The sequence below is a fragment of the Protopterus annectens genome, chromosome 4.part0, assembly GCF_019279795.1.
Source record: "Protopterus annectens isolate FY-2018-M chromosome 4.part0, PAN1.0, whole genome shotgun sequence".
Lineage (NCBI taxonomy): Eukaryota > Metazoa > Chordata > Ceratodontiformes > Protopteridae > Protopterus > Protopterus annectens.
Window position 1 is genome coordinate 1,626,169,999 of NC_056733.1, and position 14,426 is coordinate 1,626,184,424.

The window sequence follows — 14,426 nt, forward strand, 5'->3', positions numbered from 1 at the left end:
TAAATATACATAAGGTTGTTTTGCAGGGTCTTAACATCTGTGGATATTGCACTGGGAAGATGGCTACATGAACTGAGAATGTCCTTGATGGGGCTTATACCTACTACAAGCCTGGAGCAAGGGTCTTAGGACAAGTTTAAGTCTTCCATGAATCCCAGCCAAAGTGTACAATCGAACTCAGTAAGCAATGTTAGGATATGCATCAAAGGAAAAGAAAATTCTCAACATAGTAACTGGTAAGATGGGTCAGTCATTTTTTTGTTTGCTTTTGTTTTTTTTTTTTTTACTCAAGTCCATTCTTAGTTGCTGTGTTGTTATTAGAAAAGTACCTATGCAGCAATAATGAGAAAAGCAAAAGAAATATTCCATTACAAACTGTTTTCATGTTTCTGCAAATGATCTTTACACAATAAATGCCCGATTCCTTCCCATAGCAAAGAACAATGGAAATTTTTAATAAACACACTTGTGACAAAGCAACCTGACTGACACGTAATTGTTTGCGTCTGTGTGTTAGTGCATACACAAATAGAATTAAAACTGCAACATATGGTATAGATTAGTCTCAAATACAGGACTTTCTAACAGGCTGATTTTTTCCCATACGACTGACTGACCAAGAAATACTCCATCAATTGATCAAGAACACAGCCTTCTGAAACACTTATCCGCTGTGGCTGAAAACATTGTTTTGCTAGACAGCAAGCCCCCACCACCACCCCCAAGGCCCACCTTATTTAACTTTTTGGTCAGACAACATTGAAGAAAAGGCTAAATCCCCAAAATATCCACAGTGGTCTTGCACACGCGATTAAGCCAAGACTTCAATAATTATACTAGGAAAAGGCTTCATGGAAATTCATGGAACAATCATACCAAGGAAGTTAACTAAGAAGAACCCAATTATGTTTCCCTCGATGGCTCATAAGGGAAACTAACCAGTTTAGTAAATGATAATACAGTGACTAACATTGACTTTAAACAACAGTATTATCAAGAATCTTCTCAGAAAAATGCACTAGGAGCACTGTTCTTTCTGAAAACTATGTTTTTATTTAAAAAAAAACAATATACAATGGTGGATATAAAACAAGAAAAAAACATTTTACTTAAAGAATATAAAACATTAATATTAAAGCCTATGCAAAACTACCTCAGTTGTGCTTCTGACTTGTTCCAGAAAATGACACTTCTGGAATAAATCAGTTTTTTAAGAAAGTGACTAGCGAACAACCACAAAACTGGAATCAATTTGTGGCTTCTTCTGCCACAATTAGTGCTGACTACAAACAATATGCCTGAATTACCTTGTCAGCACTACTGTGAACTACTAAGATGCTTACATCTGCATACCAATGGGTTCCCCTTAGCCCATTTCACCCTGTTAGGTGTGAAAAGGTCTGACTTTACATCTATAACATGTCTTCCTACAGCCTTATAAACATCACAAATGGAACTGTAACTTTACCAAAACAAAGTGCCCACATATATTTAATAATCATACACTTCATGACGAGGAACTTAAAAAATGCACAGTATATAAATGAGACAATAAGGTTGGCTTATTTTATCTGAAGAAGTGGCAAAACGAAAACGCAATTGTATTACTAGTAGCGTTCATTGTGTGAATATTTGTGTGAATAAACTGGGGTCATCTCCTTCGGCTCTCATTTGGCTGCTCGTTTGATTACAAGTTTCAACTTAAAAAATTCAACTGGGCACAGCTGTACAAACCTGGTTTTCGAAGTTCAAAGAAGACAAGCAAAATTATTGTCTATGACAAATGGGCAGCCTGTTTTAAAAGATAAACGTGACAGCCTGTTGTAAATTGAGCTTGGTCAGTTCATTGTTGATTCGTTTATTTTTAGAACGAGGTCATCCATGCTTGCCTTTCACTTCTGTTACACAGAAATCAAGGGAACCAACACACAGCAGGAAAGGAAGATAACTAAATAAGGCAACACAAAAAGAGTCAAGAAGAGCTGCAGATCAGATTGTGAAAGGCTGGTTTCACTGAGCAGAACAGAAGACTCATTCTAATGTAATAAATGTCACAATGAAACAATTCATCTCATCCAAAGAAGTACTCCATAAAGGCTTGAGAACTCCATGTCATAAATTAGATCAGACAAAGGAACAGAATATATACCCATGTTTGTGCAAATGTAATTATATATACATATATATATATATATATATATATATACACACACATGCATACATATAAAGGTCTACTTCGTAACAACGAAAGACTAGAAGACCGAAACCCAGAACTCAGAGAAGAAAACAACGAAACCCCATAACACCGAAAACCTCGTAACTTTACAACACAGACATAACACACAAAAACACACACAAAACTGCCCCACACTACCAAACTCAACACCCTACACTAGTGACAGGCAGGGGTGCGCAAGCCCCCCTGCAGCCCTCACACTCCCCTATTTTAACATTCTAACTCCGAGATCGCACAAACAGACACACAAGGCAAACTCACACCCACATAGTACAGTCCCTCACACACCACAGTCACAACACACACTTACACACAGCAATTCCCCTCACAAATACACTCACACATACACACTTACCTACAGCAGAACACCAAAAGCGCTAATTCAAACTCCCGTAACATCGGGATTTTGAATTTTGCTCTTTTTGGTGTTCTGGGGTTTTGTTGTTTTCGTCTCGCTGTTCTGGGTTTCAGTCTTCTGGTCTTTCATTCTAATGAATGAGACCTATATATACATATATGTGTGTGTGTGTGTGTGTGTGTGTGTGTGTGTGTGTGTGTTTCCTCTTTAGCATGACCTTCTGCTAATCATCAGCTGTTCTACTGGGCTGTTCTTGCAGCTCCCATTTACCTTAATACTCACAGTATTACCCCTTGGCACGGGACTGCTCCAGTGGAAGGTCAGTATGGGGAGGTGGGACACAGAAGAGGTCCAAAATATTTAAATGCTGCTTTCAGATTTAATGGTTCACTGACAGTCAGCCTTAACCAGATACAAAATCAGAACAGTTAGTGAAGTAGTATGCTGATCCAATACTTTACAGAGACACACTCACTGGTAAACATACACAAAATTAAAATACAACAAGTGTATATAACCAGTCAGCAGGAGGAAAAACAGCAAATGCACATAAGCCACTGAACTGGTACAAGATAATTTCAAACAGATGTGCTGTTTTGTAGTAAGGTTCCATCTCATCTCCAGCTCCGGGATGACCTGAACTAGTTTAACGTCTAAGTCTATGTCTTATGCTCATGGAATCAAACCCAAGACTGTTGATGTTCTGTCATGTTGTACAGCCTGCTTCTCTGCCCACCAAGCAGTTGTTTGGCATTTTTAAGTAACATGTAGTTAATCCTTTAAGCACAGTACCAGATCACAAGTGCTCATTATTGAGACAGTTTTTAATGAAATGTCAGCAAACAGGGGAGCCAAAAAAGTTTAAAGGAACAAACCGAGGAAACAACAGGCTAAAGTACTATAAATTCCTGAATATAACAGGCAAATGAACTTTGATAACAGGATGATGTCAGTTGCTAGTAAGTGATCTAACCAAGTTATCCACAATGCTAGAAAGTGACCATTCTCTGCATGCTAAGTGTTGTTTAAAAGATGTCAAAGTGTCTTAGCTTGACTGCATTTATTTATTTGACTGGCTGACTCAGACTACAGCTTATATGTCTAATTTATGCAGACATCTGGGGGCTATGCAGAATGCAATGCAGAAACCACCAATTCATCCTAGGAAGTATACTACGGGTATGAAGGCAACTTCTGCAGTTTTAGGCAAGTATGAAAAGCACACTGTTCTAATAAGGCTACTGCATGGGGAAAATCCCCACTTTCAACCTCAGACCTGATTACATTAAATAAATGGATGCAAGACAGCCACAAGGTCGTCTGAGGTTTGCATGAACACGTTCAAATTCTACTTGGAATTCATGTTTTTAGATTAAACTGGAATTCAGAACTCCTGATGTTCTCGATCATAACATGTCACCACTTTATGTACTATGAATATAGTCTGCAGTACTCCTGTACTTACTATTAAATGATAACCCAATGAAAGCTTGATTAGTACATAGAGAAACTTGGAAAAAAACTCAGAATCATGACATACCAAATGGTAAACAATAAAGCCTACCAAAAAGGAAAAAAATAAGAAAATAAATAAATTCTAGCATACAGCAATAAAACGTCACTGCAGCAGAAAATACAGCCTGCACTTTTCTACACAGGTGAAGTGGCAATAACTTAATTATTCCTACCTTCACGTTAAAGTAACACCATGACAGGAAACTGCTTGCTCTAGAAACATCCTAACAAATATCATGGATGTTCCTTAAATTCATAAACTAAGTCACCTGATCCAGTGCATATCATAACTCCAATGGTTCATGGGTTACTCGCTCAAAAGACCTCAACCTGGTATGTGACATTACCAGAACCTGCTGGAGGGACAGATTTTTCTCCCATACTCACAATACATGTCAAGCACAGCACAGAAAGGTAATGTCTCGTTGCATATACTGTACTGGGTTACTTAAAACAGGTATTCTTCCAAAGAAATGAGAGCTTGTACAAACCTATATACACCCACTCAGTTTAGACAGATCTTTAATCCTCCCTAACAAAAATACATCTTACTTATCTTGTACTAACAGAGCAAAATTGTCCCCCAAACACATGCATAAGACTCAGTCACATAAATCAGACTCAACCAAGTATATTCTTCAATGGTGTACATCAGCCGTGCGTCATGCTTTTCTCTGTACAGTACTACTTTCTTTCCAACAGCCTGCATCCACTGAATATGTCCTAATACTAATGAGAAAAGTCACTAGAAGTAACAAGTGATCCAGCACAGAAATATGATGCAGGGTTTCTAGCACCGCATTTGCTGTAAAGTTTTGTGGAGTCATATGAACAACCATACCAAAAGTCTCTTTTTCTGATGCATGGCCATGTGAACCCAAAATTCATGCTTCTGCATTACAGACGGTACTACAAAGAAGATAACTATAATTTGTAACTATGGCAAGCTGGGTAGGGCACAGGGACAGCTTCTGAGATGCTTTCCACCACGGTTTGATTAGAGGTTAATGCTAATTAGGGGATAAGAAGATCCTCAGACATTAGTTCTCTCCCTTGAAAAGAGCTAGGGATTTTGTAATTCCTGGAAGTACCAGGAGGGGGACACTGTGGGGTGTTCAGGAGTTAGTGCAGCAGATAAGGAAAGCACTAGCAGTTATTATAGTATACTTAACAGGGAAGACCTTCCAAAGGGAGACAGGACAATTTATTTAGAAGGAAAGATTTTGCAAGTTAAAGATGTTTGCTATACCTCTGAGCCTCTTAGCCAAAAAAATCTGGGCAAAGCCAGAAAGAGCGGGGGAACAAAGATCCAAAAATATGGTCAGATTTTAAACACTGTTCTTATAAACTTAGAAAGTTGACAGAGTAAAGTGTCTTAGATTCATAGATTAGTACTAAGCTAACTGCCCTTGTGAGCCTATCCAATTATCCCTTGTGAGACTCAAACCCTGCACCTTGTGTTTGTAAGGCAAACACCTTAACCATTAGGCCACCGTCCCAACCTAGTGTTAGCATGCTAACACCTCTTGTGTTAGCATGCATTTTTCTGAAAGATACAAAGTTTGAAATTCAAATGTCTGTCATTATTTAGTGACTTCCATCCTCAGTGACATGCCTGAAAACTACAAATTTTATGAGGAACTGTACAAAAATATCAGGTAAATATCTGGACATTCTGTGAAAATCTGGGCAGTTGAGAGATGTTTGTACTTAATGTGACATACAACAGACAAGACATGAAATGCAAGCCAAAAGTGGATTTGTATGAGGAAACCAACAGCAGATGTACAAATAACAGGACCACTGATAATAAGCAATCATATATATGATTCAGAATACAAGACACAAGTGGAAATCAGTCTCCCAGATAGATGTTTTCTGCAGTAAGATGCTCCTTTGGGTGTTTTCTGCCCTAAACTACTACTGCTTCACCTATTCATTCCCTACCTTATCTGGATTGCTGCACACCACATCATCCTATTCATTCCATGGCACCACCAGATCACTGCACACCCCAACGACTCATGGTGGGATTCCCAGTTTCCATCAGAAATTAAGTTTAAAAGTACCATATGCTTAGGCAACCTACGGCAAAATGTGAGAGTGCCGAACAGAGGGGAGGCTGACCTTACTTTTAATGTATGCTTCATATATTTCAAGGATGTATAACACATGAATGTTGAATTCATGGGAGTGACTGTATGCAACAGACATATTATGCTCATTTCCAAATATACAACTGCCTGCATCAGTTTTCAATAACATCTTTATTACTTCAGCATATCTTTACCACACTATATATGTTTTTTCACATGCAGCATAAAAAAGTTGTACAAAATGCTAACTAATGTTTCTCTTAGTTTAACTTCTACAAGTCTTTTGGGTTTCTAATACCATGATGGGAATGACACTATTCCTGAGTTAGGGTATGATTAAAGTTCATGAAATTAGTACTGTTTCGAACTTAAGTTAGCCAAGAGTGCTCTTCTCAGTACCCATGATGGGGTCCTCCTGTATAAAATATATAGTGTTTCATGGAACAGGTGCTTGTTGTTTTGCTTCACGTTCTATGCATCACAGGAGATAAGAATTCTCCTTCACAATAAAAGACACAGGATATTCATATACCAATCAAAGGGGAAGGCAAAGTCTCAGCAGTGAAACAAAGCCTCCTTTATTACATAAATAGAATGCAAGTCTGAGTCATGAAAGGTTGCTTTGAAACTGTTCTTTTCAAAGCAGTGTGGTAATATCACACTGACATCTGATTGCACAAAAAATAGCAAGATGCTGAAATGAAATGTTCTCTTCTCCAAGCTGCCTCACATAGTTCAGTTTAAACATTTTAACATAAGTTAAACAAGGAGATGACATCCCAATTTTAATAGTAAACCTGTCTGACCAATCAAAAAGAATAAAGAGTGAATTGTCTGAATGACCTCAGCCCAAAATGCAAGCCAGCAGAAAACCTGTTGTTGTTTGTCTTTTCAGCTTTTCCTGGTTAGGGGTTGCCACAGCGGAACTCCAGTCCGCTAATGATTGGCAGTAGATTTTTATGATTGGCAGTAGATTTTTTATGGTGCTAAGTTGCCAGCCTGACGCCCAACCTTCAGCGAAGGCACTCCCATTCACATATGTCTTTCGTAGGCCACTCGACCGCGGGGAGGACATGCAGACTCCACACAGAAGGCACTCCAGCCGTGAATCGAACAAGAGAACCTCTTGCTGTGAGGCAACAACGCTACCGCTGTACCACTGCGGCTTCCAGCAGAAAACCTGTAATTATCATATTTTAAGTTGCACTGGTTTTCCAGTGGCACAGTTTTGTACAATGAAATGTTTTTTTCTCTCAGAAATGACTTCAGTCATAGTAATTTCCTCACAACTACTTGATAACACAAAGAAAACAACAAAAGTAATAAGGTCTACACATGATTTTTAAGTAGCAGGTGCCTATATTCAAAGTTCTGGTTTAGTAAATAGCATATCAAAAAAAAAATTTAGTGGGTCAGAATGGCTGGACAAGATGAAACCCTCTTCAAAACTGGAAATCTTTCATTTTGTAGCTCAGAAGCATTAATGAGACAAGCACTTCTGTTGCAGTATTAAGTAGTTTAACATCTACAGTGGGCACAAGACATGTAAATCTGTAACAAAATACATTGTCTTTTATTTCTAAACCTTCTTCACGTGTATTTCCTACCACATGTACACTAGCATATAAGCTGGCTCTGTGGCATTGTGGGATAAAGCCCTGACTGCATCCCAGTGGATCAAGGTTCAAATATTTTGGGCACATGCTAGAGGAGCTAACTGAATGGGATGAGAAAAAACAGCTGCTGTCAATGTCCTCATCCTTCAGGGTGGGGTGTGGGAAGGCATTACAGCACAAGCTCCAATCACTGAAGTATAGGTTGTCAACTCAATGAAATGAAAGCACTACACCGATACCAAGCAGTGTGATGCACAGAAGCTGGGCCAATTTAGGCATGCATCATCCTTATTGTAGGCCCAGATTTAGAATTACGCAATTTAACCACTACAGGTCATCCAGTTACTGCAGCAAAATCATCAAGCTTGACAGGATGATGGTCCCTGTGGTAGCTGCCTGTCACCACCACTGCTGGCTCATGAACAGCCAAACTCTAGAATAAAGCACACCAGTGGAGAGAGGTGGTGAACACACACACTATGATGCTGGGTAGGAAAACCAACAGGATGACAGAATTAATAGGCTAATGATTCACCAGAGGGGCTGGTGGTTGCTGGCTAGGAAAATAACATGTACATACATAAAAACACATTGTAGAAAATGAATACTGACTAGCACACACATCCGTACACAGACCTTATCAGCAACAATCTGTTGTTGTTGTTTGTCTTTCAGCTTTTCCCGGTTAGGGGTCGCCACAGCGAAACTCCGGTCCGCTAATGATTGGCAGTTCAACCTTCAACGAAAGCACGCCCATTTACGCATGTCTTTCGAACGCCCACCCAACAATCTGTCCAGAGGAGATATTACTGGTATGCTGAATTGTGCTAAGTGGTATGTGGTCACACTCTTCTTTTCCTGCACCTGGGTATACTGGGTTATTAAAAAACGGATGCCAATGAATAACACAAAGTATATGAATTTCTTTTGCACATTATTGTGTATGTTCTTACAACTACCATGATGACAGTATGGGGCATGTGTGTGTGTGTGTGTGTGTGTGTGTGTGTGTGTGTGTGTGTAAATAAATAAGCATTATATATATATATATATATATATATATATATATATATATATATATATATACACACACACATGCATATAATATATATATATATATATATATTTTTTTTTTTTTGTGTATAAATATATGTATATGTATCTATACATATATATACACACATATATATATATATATATATATATATATATATATATGTGTGTGTGTGTGTGTATATTCCCATAACCTGAAGAATGTAACAGCAGCAGATCCTTAAGCAGTACTTTGTATCCTTTTGTGAAGTACTACAAGACTGCCATCTTATAACATGCAACATAACTGCCATCTTCTGACATGCCACAGAACTAACTCTTTCTTAAGTGTCACACAAGGCTCAGTGTTTTAAATGTCAGTACAGCAACCTGCCTGATTTGCTTTAAACCAACACTCGTGTGGTTAATGTGTACTTAAAGTACACTGGAGTTTAACAGTACCTGGCTGTGTCAAGGTGTTATTTTATTTTTTATTTTATATATGTGTTAAACATGTAAGCCCATTAGACACAACTGTCCTTTTAAAGAGGCAGTCCGGGTTCACTGTCTGATGAAGTGACTTGCTAAGAGTCACAGAGTAGATACACAGATGGAAGGAATCAAACCCTGCACTATAGGCTACAGCCATCAACTCATTAACAGCTCACAGCCTTAACCCTCTGGGTTAACTGCCAGACATCCTCTATGCTGCTACTGTAGTAGTAATCAGAAAAGAGGCCATAATGGCACTAAATGATTACTACTTCTAGTACTTCTGTGATTGTAGCTATTTCACACAAGTCTTACCTCAGGACTGCCCCCTGTGCTACTAATGAACAAAGGCAGTGCCTAAATGCCATGTCCGGCAGCAAGATGACTTATCAATATTCAGCAGTATGATCCCAGAATGATTCATTCACAAACGGGAAGTATATGAATAAAATCATTATAAGAGTAATTTGAAATGGTAGTGGGATAACAGGCTTAAATTGGCCTTTCAGGGGAGTTAATCTAGTATTCATCTATGAACCTGTACTGGTATATGTACTGCCAATGCCACAAAACAGAATGTTATAAGGCAGAGAAAAACAAGACACAGCCAGTGTGAAACATAACAGGCATGTAAGATGTGGTGCTGAGAAATAAGACACTAAACAAGAAAAGAGCAAGTAACATTTGTGATGTCAAGTTATACAAGAGCAAACAGCAAAACTGTTAATTGAAAACAAATAAACATACTGCTAGGTACAGACAACTGAAAGAACAGTCAAAGTGGTGTTCTAAGGAAAATATGCCAAGGGATATACAAGCAATGGCAAAGAAGCTGGTTGCAAAAACATAAAGATATTTGGAGTTCCAGCAATAGATGCTTGCAATTTGTCACCTACATCTGCAAGCAATAAGACATGAGTAAGTTTGCATTACAGTTTGGGAAAGCCAAGATACTTTGACAAATACAAAGACTGCTCACGACTATTTCCACAGTTTCTAAACTGGGATATACAATCAAGTGTGCAGCACTGCTACCATGAAATGGTCATGTAGTTGCATAAACAGTTTTCACATTTTTATGCTTTACTAAACAAAAAGAAATACAACTTATTTTAAGAAAAATAATGGAAATGTGAATGAGCTGTTAAAGCAGTGAATGGCACCCCACAGCACTGAGTAGGCCTGGAGACGGTAGGTCTGGGAGCAGCCATTATCTGTTAGCTTTTATAAAGAAGGGAGAAGTGTTGTAAATGTTATCTGGCTCCTAGGCATTGCATATTGTAGCAGTCTGCTAAAGTCCTGTCTCAAACTTCAAAAGGAGATATTGTGGGAACCTAGAGTCAGGTGACCAGATGAGGTAATTCTGCAAGTCATCTAGGATATTATATTTTAGAGGGAGTAATCTCAGGGGATACAGTATTCCGTTTGGGAGCCTGACTAGAAAGACTGTTCACGTACTTCATCTTGCCTTATTAGGGAACAGTAAATTCTCTTAAATTCAGTCATGAATATAGTGAAGCTTAGTTTAGAGACAGTTTTTCTTTATTTGCATGAGACTGTCCATCAATGTTGCTTTCAATATTTTCTGTGATTTGAACTCTGTGGTTTACTATAAATATATATTGAATATTTTCATGTACTTTTATTATTTATTATTGAACATATTTAATACTTTTATCATGGATGGTTCTTGTGGACAGTATCTAACCTTTGAGAGTACTTATATTTGTTTGGTGACACTGTTGGGCCACTACAGAAGGTTTAGCCATCTTGGTGAACTACTACCATTCATATTAGTATTAATATTGCACAGTATAATTGGACACCTTTTGTTAAGGCCATTAGAGTAGCTGACTGTGAATTGTCTGGTGGCACTGACAACTACCTTATACTCTGGGCAGAAGGGGGCACAGCCAGCCTTTCCCAGATGTGTGTGAGTGAAAATTAAACCTGTGTGTGTGTGTGTGTGTGTGTGTGTGTGTGTGTGTGTGAGAGCTACTAAAGGCAGGGACACGAAGCACTGGGTTTACAGAGAAGGTGCTGGAGGACTTGGCTTGCACACTTGGCTGAGGACCTAACTCTACAGCTGTACCAGTGGGAAGTCTTACTGGGGATCTGGAGGGGGACAGATATACAGGCATCCAGACCCCGGGTTGAGTTTATTCCCTATATGCTCTTAAGGGAAACTGTACTTGATGCAGACAGGTCTGCATCTGGAAATACTAAGTCTACCCATTTGTATTCCAAGTGCACTTCTCTCTCCAGTTTCAGTGGTGAGGATTCACGCTCCTTGATTACTGACCGAGCATGAGGATGATATATAGTGGTGCTCATCACTTAGTGGTAGCAGTGGTGGATGTCACAGCCGGATAGCCAGAAGCACTGGACCTTTGCAATGTGGAGCCCATCAGTTCCAGTGGCACAGATGTTTTGTTTCTGACCGCACTGCCAGTGACCAATGTCAAAACAGCACCCTTGGCATTAGTGGAGGATGGCAGGGAGGTGGCATTCTGTGGTTGTGTGCCTGCATGTACAATCTGAGGGAGGCAGGGGGATTTTACCCTATACATGTCTTGTACTTTAGAGGATAGAAGACTGTCCCATGCCACACAAGGGACACTGAGGTTGAACACCACACTGATGCTGATAGGTGCAGATGCATGCTTTTGATCTTTCCAGGACTAAGTGTATGTTCAAGTATCAATTAAGGTTTGGTATCAAATATCCCACCCACTGCACTTGGACAACAGGTGACATCCCTTGTCTCAATTCTCACACATCACAGGGAGAAAGAAAATCAAAGAGGGACAACAGACAGGATAGGCTGCAGAGGCCAGGTTGGGGACCTGGCTAGAAACTGAAGGAGCCTGAATGACAAAAATCTGGTATATGAGGATATAAAATAGAAGTGGAATCCATTGTAAATATGAAACTGGAAACATGGAACTTTACTGCATTTTGCAGTCAGAATTAAAAAGTCTATAGATGACAGACTAACTGATATTGAAAAAGAAGAGTTTACCTTGTTACTGAATGATATAAAACAGAAAAAAGAATTTTACATGATAAAGCAACACTAAACAGAATGTAAGACAAAGAAGTCACAACCTCCACTTGATCCAAGAGCATGCCTTGAAACAGATTGACAAAGATTTTTGTCATTCTTCTGTCAAAGAATATCCTTTTCCCATCTACACAACATGAGACAGTAACTACAGAACGATGCTAAAATGGCGTATGAGCATCAGTCACTTTTGCTGTGCTTCAGAATCTGTTCACGTTGTAATCTCACCCTTTTCCACTGGCCTTAACTGCCCTAATGCACATGAACACTACTTTTAATGGAAAGCAGCCTCATTTCTCAGGCTTCTAGTTCATTTCCTGTGTAAACATACCTGCTTCCAAAGGCAGCATCACAAAGCATGCTTTGTTTAGTAGCAATGTCCATGTTTCACAGGGCATTTTGATTTGAAAGCACTCCTGACTACATGCACCTGCCAAAATAATGTCAGAACTCCAGACTGTGTGTGAAAAAGGAAGTTTACAAAGGCAAGCACTGTCTGTTTTTATTCCTAAACTCCCAAAACTGCTAGCTTAATACTACGTATTTCAGGTTCTGGTGTTCACATCCTGTTTTTCATAACTCATCCTTCACGCTAGTCAGAATATGATAACCGATTCAAAAATGCCCAGTAACCATTCTAACAAAAAGGATTTCTGATATCTGCACTACTGAAGATTAGTGCCATTACAAAACCTAAAATATTAATACAGCAAAGGAAGCTAAACTTAGTCACCTGTGTTACTTTACACAAGGAATCTGTATAAATTTTCTTGCTAAAAACATTACTTTGAACTGTTTTTTTTTTTCATGAAGAAAGAGACCATCCTTACTAACTCTTCCATCTTTTGTAACACAGTCCTTCATTTTTTTGTAACACATCTAGCTCTCTAGTTTAGATCCTGCAGGACTGTACTGATTAATTACAATGCTTCATTATAACATTAAAACTATGGAATTGCATTTATACAGTGTTACTAATACAGACTGTCCTGATATATGAAATATGAGACTCCAAAAATAATGAGTGTGTCACCATAGAAATACAGATGTTAAAAGTTTTAAACAGGCAAACTATCAACTCAGGTAATGGGCAAGTGCTTTCGGCATAAAGCCTTCTTCAGACCCTAAAAACAAATCCTTAGTTTCTTTATTTAAAATACCTCCAGCCAGTCATATTGAAATATTGCCCGAGGGATAACTTCCATGGTGAAACCAAGGAAAAGTCCAATTAGTATATTCATCCTTCTTAGCCAGTCAAATCAAGAGATTTACAATGAACCTTATTTCATAGCGTATCATGTTCATCCATAGTTAGCCCTTACTTAAATATCCACAGTTTGTGAGCCGAAGTTCAGAGCACCAATAGAATCAGAGAAATATCACACACCTCTTTTGCAGCCTATAGGTTCGTCTTGCTTGAATATCCAATAGTGGGCTAAAATCATGACCGGCCTTTACTTACTGGAGTCTTTAACTCCTGTGCCTTAGTCAAAGCACTTTAAACCATTCGTAGGATATGGAATTTTCTACTTGATAAAATAAGGCAATGTACTCGTGTTTTCTCACAGAGCAGCTTCACAGCATCATACTACAAGTCCTGTTCACCTATTACCAAAACATCAATTGGAATCTTTAAATTAGAGTCTGATCAACGCCAACATTCTTTATGCATTTGCCATAATTATCCACCAAAGCACAGCATTCCTCTTTTGTTCATATAGTAGAACGACTCATATTCGCTGCTTGGTCTACATCTTATTCAACCAATGACAGATTAAAATCAAGATGAGCCTTCATTTTCTGGCCTACGATAGCTATCCATTGCTTCCCGCATTGAATTAGAGAAAGACTTCAATCCTCCAATGAAAATTAACTGAGCAGCACACTCCTCCTCACTGACCTATCATCATAAAGTTCTGTCTCTTCAAAGTCACAGTCTTCATTCATCAGAAAATCCAGGGAAAGCAGTAAAAGTCTTCGATTCACGATCAAATTACTGCCAGAAAAGACTGTTACA

The 14,426-nt window shown here is 38.7% G+C and overlaps 1 protein-coding gene across 2 annotated transcripts in view; it reads right to left on the bottom strand.

Annotated features, from left to right (window-relative positions):
* The window catches only part of SPARC (secreted protein acidic and cysteine rich), a 107,220-nt gene that overhangs the window by 71,371 nt on the left and 21,423 nt on the right, over positions 1-14,426 (bottom strand). The window lies entirely within an intron of this gene.